General features: G+C 42.2%; 1 protein-coding gene across 1 annotated transcript in view; it reads left to right on the plus strand.

Annotated features, from left to right (window-relative positions):
* Nucleotides 1-14,557, plus strand: part of TNFRSF21 (TNF receptor superfamily member 21) — a 53,094-nt gene that overhangs the window by 3,675 nt on the left and 34,862 nt on the right. The window lies entirely within an intron of this gene.

Here is a 14,557-nt window from a genome sequence, read left to right on the forward strand (position 1 = left end):
CCTCATAGGCTATGACAGCTACTTTCCTGCCTTTGAGATCCTATATTTAGAGCCCTGCACAGATTCAAAATTTGTATCTGCATCCGATCCGTGGATTTGCAGGTCTCCACTCATGTGCTTGTATTCAAATGCTAGAAGTTTAAATACTAAGATGAGTGAATTTGAGTGCCTAGTATTAAATAGGCATCACAGAAACGTGGTGGAATGAGCTGGGGACGGGCCGAGCATGCTGGGAGGGAAGAGGGGGACTCTAGCTCACTCAGCCCCTGTCCCCTTCAGGTCCCGTTAAATACAGCCACCATTATGTTACTTGAAATCAGACAGCTAAATGGCTGATAGGGGGAAGGGAGCAGATATATTCTTTATTTGTAACACCATCACTCTATTCATAAATTTTGCCAGTGTTAAATGCCCCATCACTTTTGATCATCTGCTGTGCCTGGGAAGAAGCATCAGTTATTCTACTAACGGCCTGGTAAAAGAGAAGGTTAATGATGAAACTATAGAAACTCTCAGCTGGACCAGGACTGAAAAATAATTTTTCCAAGTTCACATAACCAATCCTTTCCACATATCAGATTTGGGTGTCTGGCCAGTTTTTTTTTTTTTTTTTTGATCCAGTATAAGGTTTTTCTAAAACTAACTCATGATTGTCTGTCCCTCAATGATCAGCTGCTGATCTGCCATTAAAACACCAGAGGCTGAAAAGTAGCCGCCTATCTCTCCTTATTTTATTTGGTATTTCAAGAGTAACAGCAGGTGCATCCCATGTTGCATCTTGTAGGGAAGCATAGACAGTATTTTAGGAGGAGTGCATGAGGGTGAGGCCCAAGTGACAATGATAAATGCCTTCACTGGCACCTCAAAGTAACAAGCCAGAGGGATGGGTCTTCCATTTCTTGTAAACAGCACTGAGTGGCAGAAGAGTGAGACAGAGAGCTTTTGTTGTCATTTTCAGCCTCAGGATGGGCGTGACAGTAGGTCACTGCACGTCAAGGTTAGCTAAGGTTAAAGTCTGTCTGGCTAACAATTGCTTTTCACTAGTTTATAAACCTAGGTTGTCCCAGACAATAAGATTGTTTTAATAGTCTGAATTGTGTTGAGCATTGTGATGGTCTAAGTCTTGTGTAGCTATGTTGTGTGTTATACAAAGCTACAATTTTGCTTTGAAAAATTCAGTGCAGAACTTGACATTTGCAAGATCTGGACCACACAAGACATGCGTCACTTCTCTATTTTTGTTGAGGGTTTTGCAAGCTATGCTGTTTTTGGAGTGGTGGATGATGGGGATTGATGTACTTGCAAAGATTAAAGGAATATTGTGGGGAAAAAATCAAAATAGATCAATATCTAGACTGCACCAAGAGAGTCTAGATACTATATACACAGTCTTTAGCAGCAGATCTTAAAACCAGTTATACAAAGTTAAATCCAATTATCTGCACAAGGGAAGAAAGATTGCCTTCTGATTATGGAACAAGACAGACATAGGAGCCCGGGTTCTGTTTCCTGTCTGATCTTGGGCCAACTGCTTAATCATGCCTCAGTTTGTTTAACTATAGCGCTTCCCCACCTCACAGGAGTATTGAGACTTCGGTGCTATGGAGAAACTGCCATAGTAGGTTCTATAAATAAGGATAAATTAGATCTGCAACACTCCAACTCAGGGGCTTCATTAAAATGGTAAGAAAAGAGTTGTATAAGATTCAGTAGCTTTGTTAGCAGCTGTCTTTTTAAAAATCCTTTAATCCAATTACTGCAGGGTGCTTTTTCCAGCACTTAGACAATGAAGTGTTCTTTAAAGTCTTTATCATTACAAGTCCCTTCAGAGTTAAATACTCTCCATTTTAGGGAACAGATACAAGGAGACAGGCAGATGGTTTTGTTTGCCCAAGGCCTGGCAGCTGGTTAGTATCCGAGCGAGGCCTAGAAAGAACTCTGCTATTCCTGGCTCCCGGTTCTGTGCTCAGATCATTAGATCAGTGTTTCCCAAACTTTTTACTAAAGTGACACTCCAACTGCATTTTGTGTGGTTGTGTGTTGTGTTGGTTTTTGGGGTTTTTTTTGCAACTCACAATTATATGTATGCTCTGTCCACCCCGGCATCGCAACCCTAATCCTGGCCTGGTGCGGAGGGGGAGGCCCTTGGAGGGAGGGGATTGGACAATTAGCCCACCCCACAGCAGTAGCTTGTGTCCCGGAGGGCTCGGCCTGGGCTCTCCACTCTGGGTCTTGTGACCAGCCACACAAGGTTGCAGTGCCACTCAGGTTTGGCCCAGCTGCCCCACAGTCATAACAGTGTGTGATCTGGTATATTGGTATTCCATATTTTTAATTACTATCTCATGTGAACCACTATCAAGTATAAATGTTTTCTTAATTGCCAGCCCTGCAAACTCAAGCTGGAATCGGAAAGTCGAGCTGGGTTCTTCCTGGTGTAGCACAAACCAGGAATAACATTTCTGTAGTTCAGACTTGGATAGAGTTTCCTTTGATATAGTGAGCCAGAACAGCATCCTGCTTGCTTGTTCATCGCTGTGGTGGCTTGACAGTGCTTTGGCGTAAAATCTGTTCCCCATGTAAGCAGGCTGGAAAGGGATCAGATCTGAGTAAATGCCTTTTCTCCATAGTTGCCTAATCAGATCACACCTGTACTTTAAACTTTCCTTTCTTGTATCACTCTTCAAAATGTTGATAAATATAACTGCTATTGTCAGTGCATGTCAACATGCCTAATTAAAAGTGCACTTTGCACAGGGATTCTTATACCATTGTAGATTTGTCATTGGCTTTTAAAAGTCAAATATTCTGCACTAAGTAAAATTGGGGCATATTATGCCTTTTTTGCCATCAAAGTAAAATTGCTTTTATTGTCTCTTCAAAATACTCTCTTCTTCCTGAGTCTAAAAGTATTCTGTGAAAGGGGAAATCATTCCGATCCCTTAGACTTGGGCCTGGGTTTAACAGAGAGGCAGCAAGTGCATAAACTCAATCCAGCAATAGATTTTGCTGTATACATCCCCACAGGCTTATGTGGTACCTTACCAGGATGACAAAGGTGCAGGCCCTGCTAAGAGGAGCTTAATCCAGATACAAATGTAAAATTCAGGTAACAGTATATTAAGAGGATTAATTAGGTTGCTATTGGAAACGCTACTATGAATAGTTAGCTGTAAACAGTCATTCATACTAATGCTTTGGTTTCAAGCCATGCTAGTGTGACACTTGTCACTGAGCTTACCCGACAGGTTGGTCATCTGAATTAATAGAATTACAAGGCTCAATTCTGGCTGTTGACTCAGTCACATTGACTTCTGTGGCTACTCATGTGAATAAGTGGGATTTGGCCACTGAACAAGTGCCAGTGCACATACTTAAAGCCGTAATCTTTTCTTGCAGTTACCATACGTTTTGTTGGTGAAAAGAACAGGAGTACTTGTGGCACCTTAGAGACTAACAAATTTATTAGAGCATAAGCTTTCGTGGGCTACAACCCACTTCTTCGGATGCACTAACACGGCTGCTACTCTGAAACCTGTCGTTTTGTTGGTGGGGTATTAAAGGGACCCAATGAATCACAAACTGTATGGGAGGTATCTGGATTTTTTTTTTTTTTTGAGTGACCTGATAGTCTCATGTACAAGAGCGAGGTTATACTCTGGAGCACCTCACTAAAGGGCATAGACACAAATGGCAAAATATAGCCCTTGAAGTTATGTCTGTGAAGGAACAGCCCTTCGTGGATACATGTAAATCTCACTGCCTGCCAGAGACACATTATCTGAGAACAGGGATTAATGTCTGTCTACCTGCCAAAATAGACGAGAGAAACGGAGAGCTGCTTTGAAAGCAGTTGCTACTCTGGCAACTGCAACTTAATGATCTGCAGATGTCTCTCTAGTCAGCTAAGCTTTGGCTGTCTTTCTTTAAACTAGATGAGTAATGAAATCATAGCTCTATGAAATCCTGGGTTCTCTACATTCTGGTTCTCCTACTTGTGTTTTAGCTCAGTGGGTCTCAACCTTTTTTTAATGGCGACCCCTTTCACATCACAAGCCTCTGAGTGCGACACCCCTCCCCATATAAATTAAACACACTTTTTAATATATTTAACACCATTATAAATGCTGGAGGCAAGTGGGGTTTGGGGTGGAGGTTGACAGCTCATGGACCCCCCCCCCCATGTAATGACCTCGTGACCCCCTGAAGGGTCCCGACCCCCAGTTTGCTTTAGCTGAAGTGTCCCTTGTGCTTGTAAAATTTTTCATTTCCTGCTTGGATAGTATTGCCTGGCTTGTGGTCATTGAAAGTACCTCAACCTTGCACTAACCATGCAGGAATCGTACTCTTGTTTCCATTTTAGGAAATTGGACTTTGCCTATTTATAGAGGCACCTCTTCCGCTGTAAATGCTGTGCATCAAGAGAACATCCCTCAGTCTTCATCTGACACTAGTGGTGTGTCCGTACTGCCGTTGGGAATGTCTCCCCCAGCCGGGGTGGTAGACACAAGCTAGCTTTGTGTGAGCTAGCGTGCTAAAGATAGCAGTGCGTATGTCGCTGCACAGGCTAGCCGCCCAAGTACAAATCTGCCAAACCCCTCCCCTCGTCCCCTCTCCCTGACGTCCATACTTAGCTGGCTAATCTATACCGTAACATCCACATTGCTATTTTTAGCATAGTAGTTTAGGCATGTGTCTACCTGGGCTGGGGGGCACGCTCCCATCAGCAGGGTAGACATACCGTAGGTGTCTGGCATCTCAGCAGTTATATAGCAAGCAGTACAGCCTCTTGTCTCTTGGGTAATCTTACACCACTTGCCAGCAGTTATCCTTTACTCTGTTGCCTGGCCTCATTTCCTTAATTAACCCTACACTATAGTCTAAACACAGAGCCCTTGGATCTTACCAGATGTGTGCCAGATACAGTGGTCAATCGCTCTGCTTTTATTCTGCTTTCCTCCCCATGACTGTTAAAATTGCAATCTCTTCAGGGCAGGGAAGAAGTCAGTTCAGTGCCATAAGTGTGTGTGTTTTTGTGGGAATACTCTTGTACACATTTTACCAGTAAACCTCCTACATTAACAGGGTTGACTTTGAAAAGGTTAGTTTGAAACAGTGGACTACATTTAATGTTGAAACGAGGAAAGCAAAGGGTCCTCTTTCCCCAAAAGCCTTGCATCTTCTACCCTGTGGCCCAAGTTACATGAAGGTTTCTAGCAGCCTGCTAGCTTACTGGAGGAGGAATAGTGATATGGAACTTGCAAACACAGAAACAAGCAAGTATGTGTTTCATGCATCCAAATATCAGTGCAGCTGCACTGTCATGTTCTTGACCTTAAAACACTTCTGTTGTCTGTTGCATTAGGGCATGCGTTTTTGCATTATTTGCTAACGTTCCATACAGACTACACTAAATCCACCTTTACGTGAATGGCTGAATAATATTATAACCATAGATGGAGTTGCCCTTTGAAAGTATAGCTGTAGTTTACAAACTGTCAGTCTCCTTTCCTTCCTTAGTGGACTAAATAGTTGGATATGTAACCTCCTTCCAAACTGGTTCCTTAATGATGTGGTTTATGTATATTTTAGGGCAATCCTGAATTCAGGAGCACAGTATCTAGTTAAATTGGATGTGGATGGGCTGTATTTAAAGGTGGGGAGGGATCTCTTTTTTTTTTTTTCTTAAATGTAAATTTACTGAATACCAAATCCATACACTTAAGCTTTCCTTTGCCACATTCATTGCTTGAACTGCATAGCCTCTAAATGCTGAAGGGAACATACAGGAGTTGCTTCTTAGTTTTCCTCTGGGATTCAGACGAGGAAAGTGCAAAGAGAAGAAAAAAGTTGGCAGTTTTCTTTGGAGTAAGATTAAACATAATCAGGAAGACATGGGGTTGATTCCATATGTCATGGAATCCTTGTTCTCAAGCACTGTTATATTGGCATGTCTCAAGACTGGTTCTTAGTTACTTACCAGGTCCTGCTGTGCAACACATCTGTCTGTACTGCAGTATGTGCAGATCCCTTTGCCACTGAGCACTGACAGATTCTTCTAATCATCTGGTTTCAGAAGGAACAGCCCCAAGTTTTGGCTGACAATGGGGTGACTTAACATGGTCAGCATCCATGTATTGTATGCTTAGTGTGAGCTCACATCTTTATTTTAAAAAACCCAGCCCCACCCATTGGAGGCATCCTTTCTAAAGTGTTAGCCATGCCAGCCGATAGCAGGACACTCGGCTAGCTCTTCGAGAGAGGGTGTGCCTTACTTTGATTTGCCACATCATGGTAAGATAATAGCTGTGGGCTAGAGAGGGAGATGTTATACCTGGAGTCTGGTAGATCTGAGAGGAATCTTGCCTCCCACACTAATTGAAACAGGGCAGGAGGTGACAGGCAAGTGGAGAGAGGAGTTTAATTTCTCTTGTAGAGGTGGGATTGTCCATTCGATAGCTACTGCTAAGTTAGGCCAAAATTTCCCCCCAAGCTTTTTTCCCTTCATCCAGAGTGGTGGTCTTGGGGTGACTTGTTGGTGTGATGGGGGAGTTTAAAGCCCAGGCCTGGCAGTGTCCCTCTGTGTTCTCTGTATAGGTTCATACTGCATTTGCTGTTGGCATGTTTGAGCTCCTGAGTTACCAGTCCATAGCCCAGAATTACAGTGAAGATTAATTCTGTGCAAGCTGTAAAAATGCCATAAGGTGCTTGTACTGTCTGGGTGGATATGCACTTTCTTCTGCACCAAAGAAAACCAGCTGGATGACTAGATAAGTCAGTCCTATACACTAACTGATGTGGACTACACAGGGTGTTTTCAGAGAAAAGTGTAGAGGAAGCATAATTCTTAAGTATTCACTGACAGTGGTGGATAATGTGGTGAGGGAGGGTCAGGGATGGTGAACAGTGGCTGCTATATAATGAAATGCAGTAACAGCCCCACTGATTCTTGCACTCTTGTGTGTCCTGGGGTACAATGATTGACTGTAAACTTTCCTTGACTGGTCATAAGGGGAGTTATTACTTCCCATCTTGCACATGGGAATTGTTCAGTATCTTAAATGAGTCCCTTTCCCATCTTACAAGGCTTTTTTGGTTGAAAAGAGAAATTCCTTCAGTGGCTTTGTGAATTAATATTGCTCTCAGGCAGCACATCATTAATCTATATGAGGGTTTAATAGCAAAACTTTCTTCCAAAGTAAAATCTGCTGTTGGCACACAGCCATCTGCACTGTCTCGCTCCAAATCCCTTTCACCTGTACTCCTATACTAGTGTTTCAACTAAGGATTTTGTTCACCTGTAACTTCCCCCCGGTTTGTCCTTTGAGAACTGAAACTTCTTTGGCCGGGGGGAGGGGAGCGTAGTGGAGAGACCTGAGCTCAAAAGCCAAACTAGTTCAAATGTGAAAATTCCACCTCAACAGTTTTGTTTGTTTTTTGTTCTTGGAGTGTAAAAATGTTTGGGATTTTCAGTTCCCCTGTTAAAACACACATGCTGTCTGTGATGCCCTGGGAAGTGGCTTGGATTTGACACATTATGGCTTGGTGTGAATGTAAGTTCTCGATGTGCTATCAAAGTTAAACACCGTGTTTTAAATAAGTGCTCAGGCTTGCAGCTGTGTTCCATGCGAGTCCCTGGGATATTTGGGGGTGGTAGGGAGAAAAGGTGAAGGAATAGAGTGCCTATTAGGGAAAACCAGATGCTGTAACCTGGCAGTCCAGTCAAAAGTGGGCTGAATAATGGACTCCTTTCTGAGGGAAAGGCAGATGTAGGCCTGTCTGTTGAAAGAAGTGCCCGTGGCGAGACTGAGGTCACAGGAACAGCTCAGCCCTGAACAGTGTGAAAAGAACATTAAAAACACCAAAATCCTGTCTCCACAGGAATGGAAAAACAAAGCTCTGCTGTGCGTAGACTGTCTGCTGACTCTTGTAAGGCGTTCTTATAATACTGAGTGCAATGCTTAGCTATGTAGAAGTAAACATTTCATACTTCCTACAGTGGACGTCAATGGGTGTACGTACGTAAAGACAATAGACAAATGATCTCATATTACTCCAGCTCTTTCCAAATTGAAAGTGCCTGAGCCCTGGTCTACACTACAGACTTATGTCTGTATAACTCTAGCTTTGTCTATACTGCACTTTCGTTGGTAAAACTTTTGTCGTTCAGGGGTGTGAAAAAAAACACACCCTTGACTGACCAAAGTTTTACCGATGAAAAGCACCAGTGTGGACAGCGCTTTGTTGGTGAGAGACGCTCTACTGCCGACAAAGCTTCCGCCTCTCGTTGGGGGTGGATTTATTTGATCAGTGAGAGAGCTCTCTCCTGCCAACAAAGAGTGGCTACACTGCGCACCTTTTAGCGGCACAGCTGTAGCGGCATGGCTGTGTCACTAAAAGATGTGCAGTGTAGACATAGCCTGTGTCACTCAGGGGTTAGTCTGTATCCACACCCCTGAACTACATAGTTCTACTTCCTGGGGTCCAGGTTTTGGGCTGCCTGGCGGGGTTCTGGGTCGGGGCTGCCCAGCCCTGCACCCCGGGCTCTGCTTCCTGCCCCCACTCTGTGAAGTGGTCTCTGGGCAAGGGGTGCTGGGCATAGAGGTCTTGGGGGAGGGCGCTGTGGTTCTCAAACTGCAATCTAGCAACACATTATGGACCACATATGCAGCCCACAATGATAAATAGGTAGAGAACCACTGGTCTACATTAAACGCTACAGTGGTGCAGCTGGCCTTGAGCATGAACAATCAACAAAGTGCGCTGTTAACTTCCAACCTGAAAAACCAGACTTATGGGAGACGGATAAGATTTGTCCAAGAATAGATCAAGAGAGTCATTAAAACACAAAGACATTCTGCAGACTTGCTTGATGACCAATTAAGTATGTTTCAGCAATGGAATGAGTAACTGTTGCATTGAAACAAAATACAAGTTTAATTTAAGGAGAACGCTGAGCACTCCAGAGTAAGGTAAGACTTGCAAAGATGTCTGGAGCAGTTGGAAAAACTTCCAGTTCATTATTCAAAGGTAAACAAACAAAGGAAAGACAGGTCAACCCTGTGAGACAGTGCTTACAGGAAAGCTACCCGAAGGGGAGTGCTGCTTTAGACAGAATGTAGAATCACCAAAACTAGGCACTGGATGGCTGGAGAATAACTTGAAGTTATGCCATAAATCTCATAACTCTCCTTGGATGAGCACTGTAAGAATCTCTCTTCAGCTCTGCATCATTCTATAGTGTCTTTTAATTAAATACGTTTGCAATGTTATTGTTGCTGTGTTGGTCTCAGGATATTAGAGAGAGAAGATGGGTGAGGTATCAGAGTAGCAGCCGTGTTAGTCTGTATCCGCAAAAAGAATAGGAATACTTGTGGCACCTTAGAGACTAACACATTTATTTGAGCATAAGCTTTCGTGGGCTACAGCTCACTACATCAGATGTATAGAATGGAACATGTAGTAAGAAGATATAGATATATGTATACACGCATACAGAGAACATGAAAAAGTGGAAGTAGCCATACCAACTGTAAGAGGCTAATTAATTAAGATGAGCTATTATCAGCAGGAGGGAAAAAAACTTTTGTAGTGATAATCAAGATGGCCCATTTTAGACAGTTGACAAGAAGGTGTGAGGATACTTAACATGGGGAAATAGATTCAATATGTGTAATGACCCAGCTATGGGATTATCACTACAAAAGTTTTTTTTTCTCCTGCTGATAATAGCTCATCTTAATTAATTAGCCTCTTACAGTTGGTATGGCTACTTCCACTTTTTCATGTTCTCTGTATGTATATATATATCTTCTTACTGTATGTTCCATTCTATGCATCCGAAGAAGTGGGCTGTAGCCCACGAAAGCTTATGCTCAAATAAATTTGTTAGTCTCTAAGATGCCCAAGTACTCCTGTTCTTTTTGTGGGTGAAGTAATATCTTTTATTGGTTCAGCTCCAATTCAGTCACAACGATGAAATACTAATTTAACTGCTTTGCTTGAAAAGCCCCATTTTGTGGGGTTCGGGTCATCCCACATCCCAACGCTGAAATACCTTGTGATTATCTGGTATTTTTCATTGCAAAACTCAGCTCCATATTTAGTGGAAGATCCAGTTCTAAATCCCTTTGACTCCTTAGAAAAATAACCTGTATGCTTCTCCAGAGGCTGCAAAAGGTCGTGGATCTGAAAATGTTTAGAGATAACACTTCAAGTTTAGTTTCCAGGTCTGAACCCAAGACTAGTGGGGTATTTTGCATGGCCTTGGGTTTCACAATAAGGGTCATGCAGCTCCAGTTCCAATCTCTTCCTATGAGAGTGAAACTAAACTAATAGGGCCCATAAAAGATGGATTGATTGGGGTGACATGCCCTGGTATCTGCCACAGAATAAAGAGCCAGTACAGGGCTCAGTTGCCTCTTCCTCTCACCTCATTGTGAAGAAGATAGCAGCAAGGGGGAAGCTCAGAAGCACTGGGTCTGGCTTGGGAGAAGGAGTGGGATGGAAGTGATGAAATCCTAAATAAACTATTAGCAAACACGTAGCTGGTTTAGCCTTAGGTAAGAGTTAAAACCTGTGGCCAGCCTAATTGCGTCAGTGCTAAATAGTGTGCGTCAAAGTTCTTATTACAAATCTCGAAAGTGCTTAGCACCCTCCATTCTATTGCATTCAGTGGGTGCTGCAGGTGCCTGGCATCCCTGTAGAGTATTAAATCTAATGTTACCCAGTTTGAAAACTGGGACAGTGATTGTAAGATAGTGAAAGGACCTGATGAATGTTGTTCCTGATGGTCATACCTAGATGGACATGCTAGTGTAGCAACTAATTCTTTAGAAAACGGTGCATGCAGGGTTAGCCACTAGAATTCTACTTTCAATTATGTCTTTAGTATGTAACCACTGTATGGAACTCTTTACTATCCAAAAACCTGAGTGAACATTTGAATGAGCAGTTCTAATAATATCACTGTTGACTGCATGGTCTTATTAAAACAGGAAGCTATAACCCTCTATGCTTAGTGCTAATTTTGTACGTTTTCTGGAAATAAGAAGATGGTACGATTTAGGCTTATTATGAGCATTAACAACTTTTTAAAAAATAACAAGTGAATTAAGTTGCACTATAAATGGCTCAAATAATATTTATCTCAACTTGGCAGCATGCACCAGTAACTTGTTATGTAATAGTTTTAATCGTATTTTTCAGAACAGTGGGCGTAATGGTCTTCTGGCTGACTGAAGCCAAATTAGTACTTTCTGTCTGTCTTTTCCGTGTTTGTTCACACAATATAGTGCATGTGGGCGATCTAAGATTTCAAAATTTACTTTTAATCACAGTGTCTAAGCCTTTGGGTATAGCATAAGGCTGAAATTTCACAACTCACTCTTCAGTGGAACAATTGTTCCTAAAGGGTTTATACACCATTAAACCCTGCACAGGGTGTTGTAGCCTAATCTGAGAGGTTAATGACATCTCCAGAGGATATAAGCATGCATAGCTTATAGAACTACTAATATAGCACTAGCAAACTGTGTGATTAAGCTTACTAAACTTGTCAACATCAGCATGAATGTACAAAATGTTCTATGTAGCAAAGTCTTTTTCAAGAACACAATAGCTAAATAGCATAGCTTTGTGTAAACTGGTACCAGCTGAGATCTGCCCCACACCTCATCGTGTGAGAAAATGAGGTTTGAAGTTGCTATATCTGATTAGGCACAGGTAGCCCAGAATAGAGTACTGTCTTAACATGTGAACCCCTATAGCTAATACTCCAGGACAATAAAATGTCAATTATGTTTCATTACTTGTATGGATGACTCCCTTTTACAGCAGCAGGCTGTTAGCAAAGCTTCCACCAAGTTTAATATTCGTTGCAGTTGGGGGACTTATTCCTCATTCTGTGGAACTCTGAGTACTTGTCTACAGCTGGTACAGCTAGAACAGTCTGAGGTCATCTTAAATTTTTATATGGCCCTCATTACCATAGTATCTGAGCACCTTATCTTCTAGTTAGTTTTTTCTCTCCTCATCTTGTGTGGCTTAGGGAAATGCTATTATCCCCTTTTTGCAGATGGGAACTGCAAGTGACTTGTCCAGGGTCATCCAGGAAGTCCATATTCGAGCAGGAACTTGAACCCACCTCTCCTGAGTCCTAGGCTAGTGCTATAACCGCTGGCTGATCCTTTCCTGTTTGTAGCAGTGGAACACCTCTGAGGCTAATGGTGTCTTTTTATAACAATGGCTCTTGCATTTGTTTTTAGCGGGGTTGAAAATTTTGTGCCCCAAAAGTTTTGAAAAGATTTTATCCTAATGTTGTGTGGGCTTTTCCTTATTTATGACTAAGGCTATGTTTATGTCACGGTGGTCATAGAAGTCACGGAATCCGTGACTTCCAGAGACCTCCGTAACATTCTCTGCTTCAGTCCCAAGGGTTGCAGGACTCTGGAGCTGGCAGCCAGCAGGGCCCTGGCAGGGTTTCAGCTACAGGTGACAGGGCCCCCCTTCAAGATTCCAGGATAGGTGAGAGACTCTTGAGGGGGGCCCCCCTCAAGGTTCCAGCGACAGGCGACAGCCTTGCGCAGGGGGAGGGGGACACCTTGGGCAAGCGGCTGGGGGAGTCCCATTTTCTCTTTGGGAAATATGGTCACCCTGCAGCTCCCAGCTGCCGTGGGCAGAGGGGGAACCCCACAGCTCCCAGCCACCACAGTGGCAGGGGAAGTCATGGAGCTGCAGCAGCAAAAGTCACAGACTGGTCACGGCTTCCGTGAATTTTTGTTTATTGCCCGTGACCGGTCCGTGACTTTTACTAAAAATAACCATGACAAACTCTTAGCCCTATTTATGAGAACAGTAGATTAAAGTAGGATTAAAACATGTCTGAGTGACTTTAGCCATATCCTGGAGCTTTGCGATCTTGAGTGGCATGGCTAAAGTACAAGAATTCACAATACTTGGCACTGATTGTTGCTTTCAGTCATCTCTAAGAGCCTTTCCTCTGCTTAAACCTCCAAAACAGACTGTATTTTTTCCCTCTGAACCTGATATCTCGCTGGTTTTTTGTTTGGTTTTTGTTTTTAACCCAAAGCACTAAGGAAGACTTATCTCCATCTATAGATGGGTTGGATGCCCCTAGAGTTTGCTGTGTGTAAGGTTATTCCATGAGGATGTGTTACCTGGGCGGGACGGGAAAGATAAAGCCAACTAGTGGTTAAAGGTTTTGTTTTCATGTTGTAAATATGTTACTGATCATATATTTATTAATCCCAAATTAGGAGGCTCTTCCGCTTAACTGGAAAAGTTAGTTATTTTGGAGTCGTTAACTTGATTGTTCTGGCTTCTCAATTCCTGTAATTGTCATGTATGGTTTGGCAACTGAAATTGCATAGCACCACCATTTTAAAAAGCAAATAGTGACTTGGATAATGGGACACAGTTATAAAGTACAACAGTGTTTGTCAGATCTCTTCTCTAGTGATTGCGAACATGACACTTCATGTCTCTGGATTATTTTGAGCAACAAATTGTGCAACTTTCTCCAAGGTGGTGGTGGTAAAGCAAATCTTCCTAGCATCCCTTATGTAGAAGCAAGAGAAATGGAAATAGTCCTTCTATCTTGCGGATTGTTGGTCTTATTATAAGTAGGGCTAACAGGAAATTGCAGTTAATGCGTATGATTAATGCAAAGCAAATTATTTTTCAATTCACCTCATACAAGTCCACTCAGTCCTACTTCTTGTTCAGCCAATTGCTAAGACAAACAAGTTTGTTTACATTTATGGGAGATAATGCTGCCCACTTCTTACTTATAATTTCACCTGAAAGTGAGAACAGGCATTCGCATGGCAGTGTTGTAGCCGGTGTTGCAAGGTATTTACGTGCCAGGTATGCTAAACATTCGTATGCCCCTTCGTGCTTTGACTTGTAAGCTCTAAAGTTTTTTACATTGTTTTGTTTTTGAGTGCAGTGATGTAAAAGATAATAGTTCTACATTTGTAAGTTGCACTTTCACGATAGAGATCGCACTACAGTACTTGTATGAGGTGAATTGAAATACTATTTTTTGTTTTTTTACAGTGCATATATTTGTAATAAAAAAAATACAAAGTGAGCACTGTACACTTCGTATTCTGTGTTGTAACTGAAACAATATATTGGAAAATGTAGAAAACCATCCATAATAATTTTAAATTAGTATTCTATTATTGTTTAATAATGTGATTAAAACTGATTAATCATGACTATTTTTTAAATCTTACGATTAATTACGATTATATATTTAATTGTTTGACAGCCCTAATAAGCTTAAGAAGCAGCTCACTGACGTGTAGCTTTTAGAACGTGTTGCTGTGACACATCCTAAATATTCGAGAGAAAGGGTGGGTGAGGTATTATCTTTTATAGGCCCGACTTCTGTTGGTGAGAGAGAGACAAGATTTCAAGCTTCCACAAAGCTGTTCAGATCTGTACAAGTTCGAAAGCTTTTGTCTCACCAACAGAAGTTGGGCCTATAAAAGATAATACCTCACCCATCTTGTCTCTCTAATATCCTCGG

Source organism: Terrapene carolina, unplaced genomic scaffold, assembly GCF_002925995.2.
Source record: "Terrapene carolina triunguis isolate 2854851 unplaced genomic scaffold, T_m_triunguis-2.0 Scaffold42, whole genome shotgun sequence".
In the NCBI taxonomy this organism is placed as follows: Eukaryota; Metazoa; Chordata; order Testudines; family Emydidae; genus Terrapene; species Terrapene triunguis.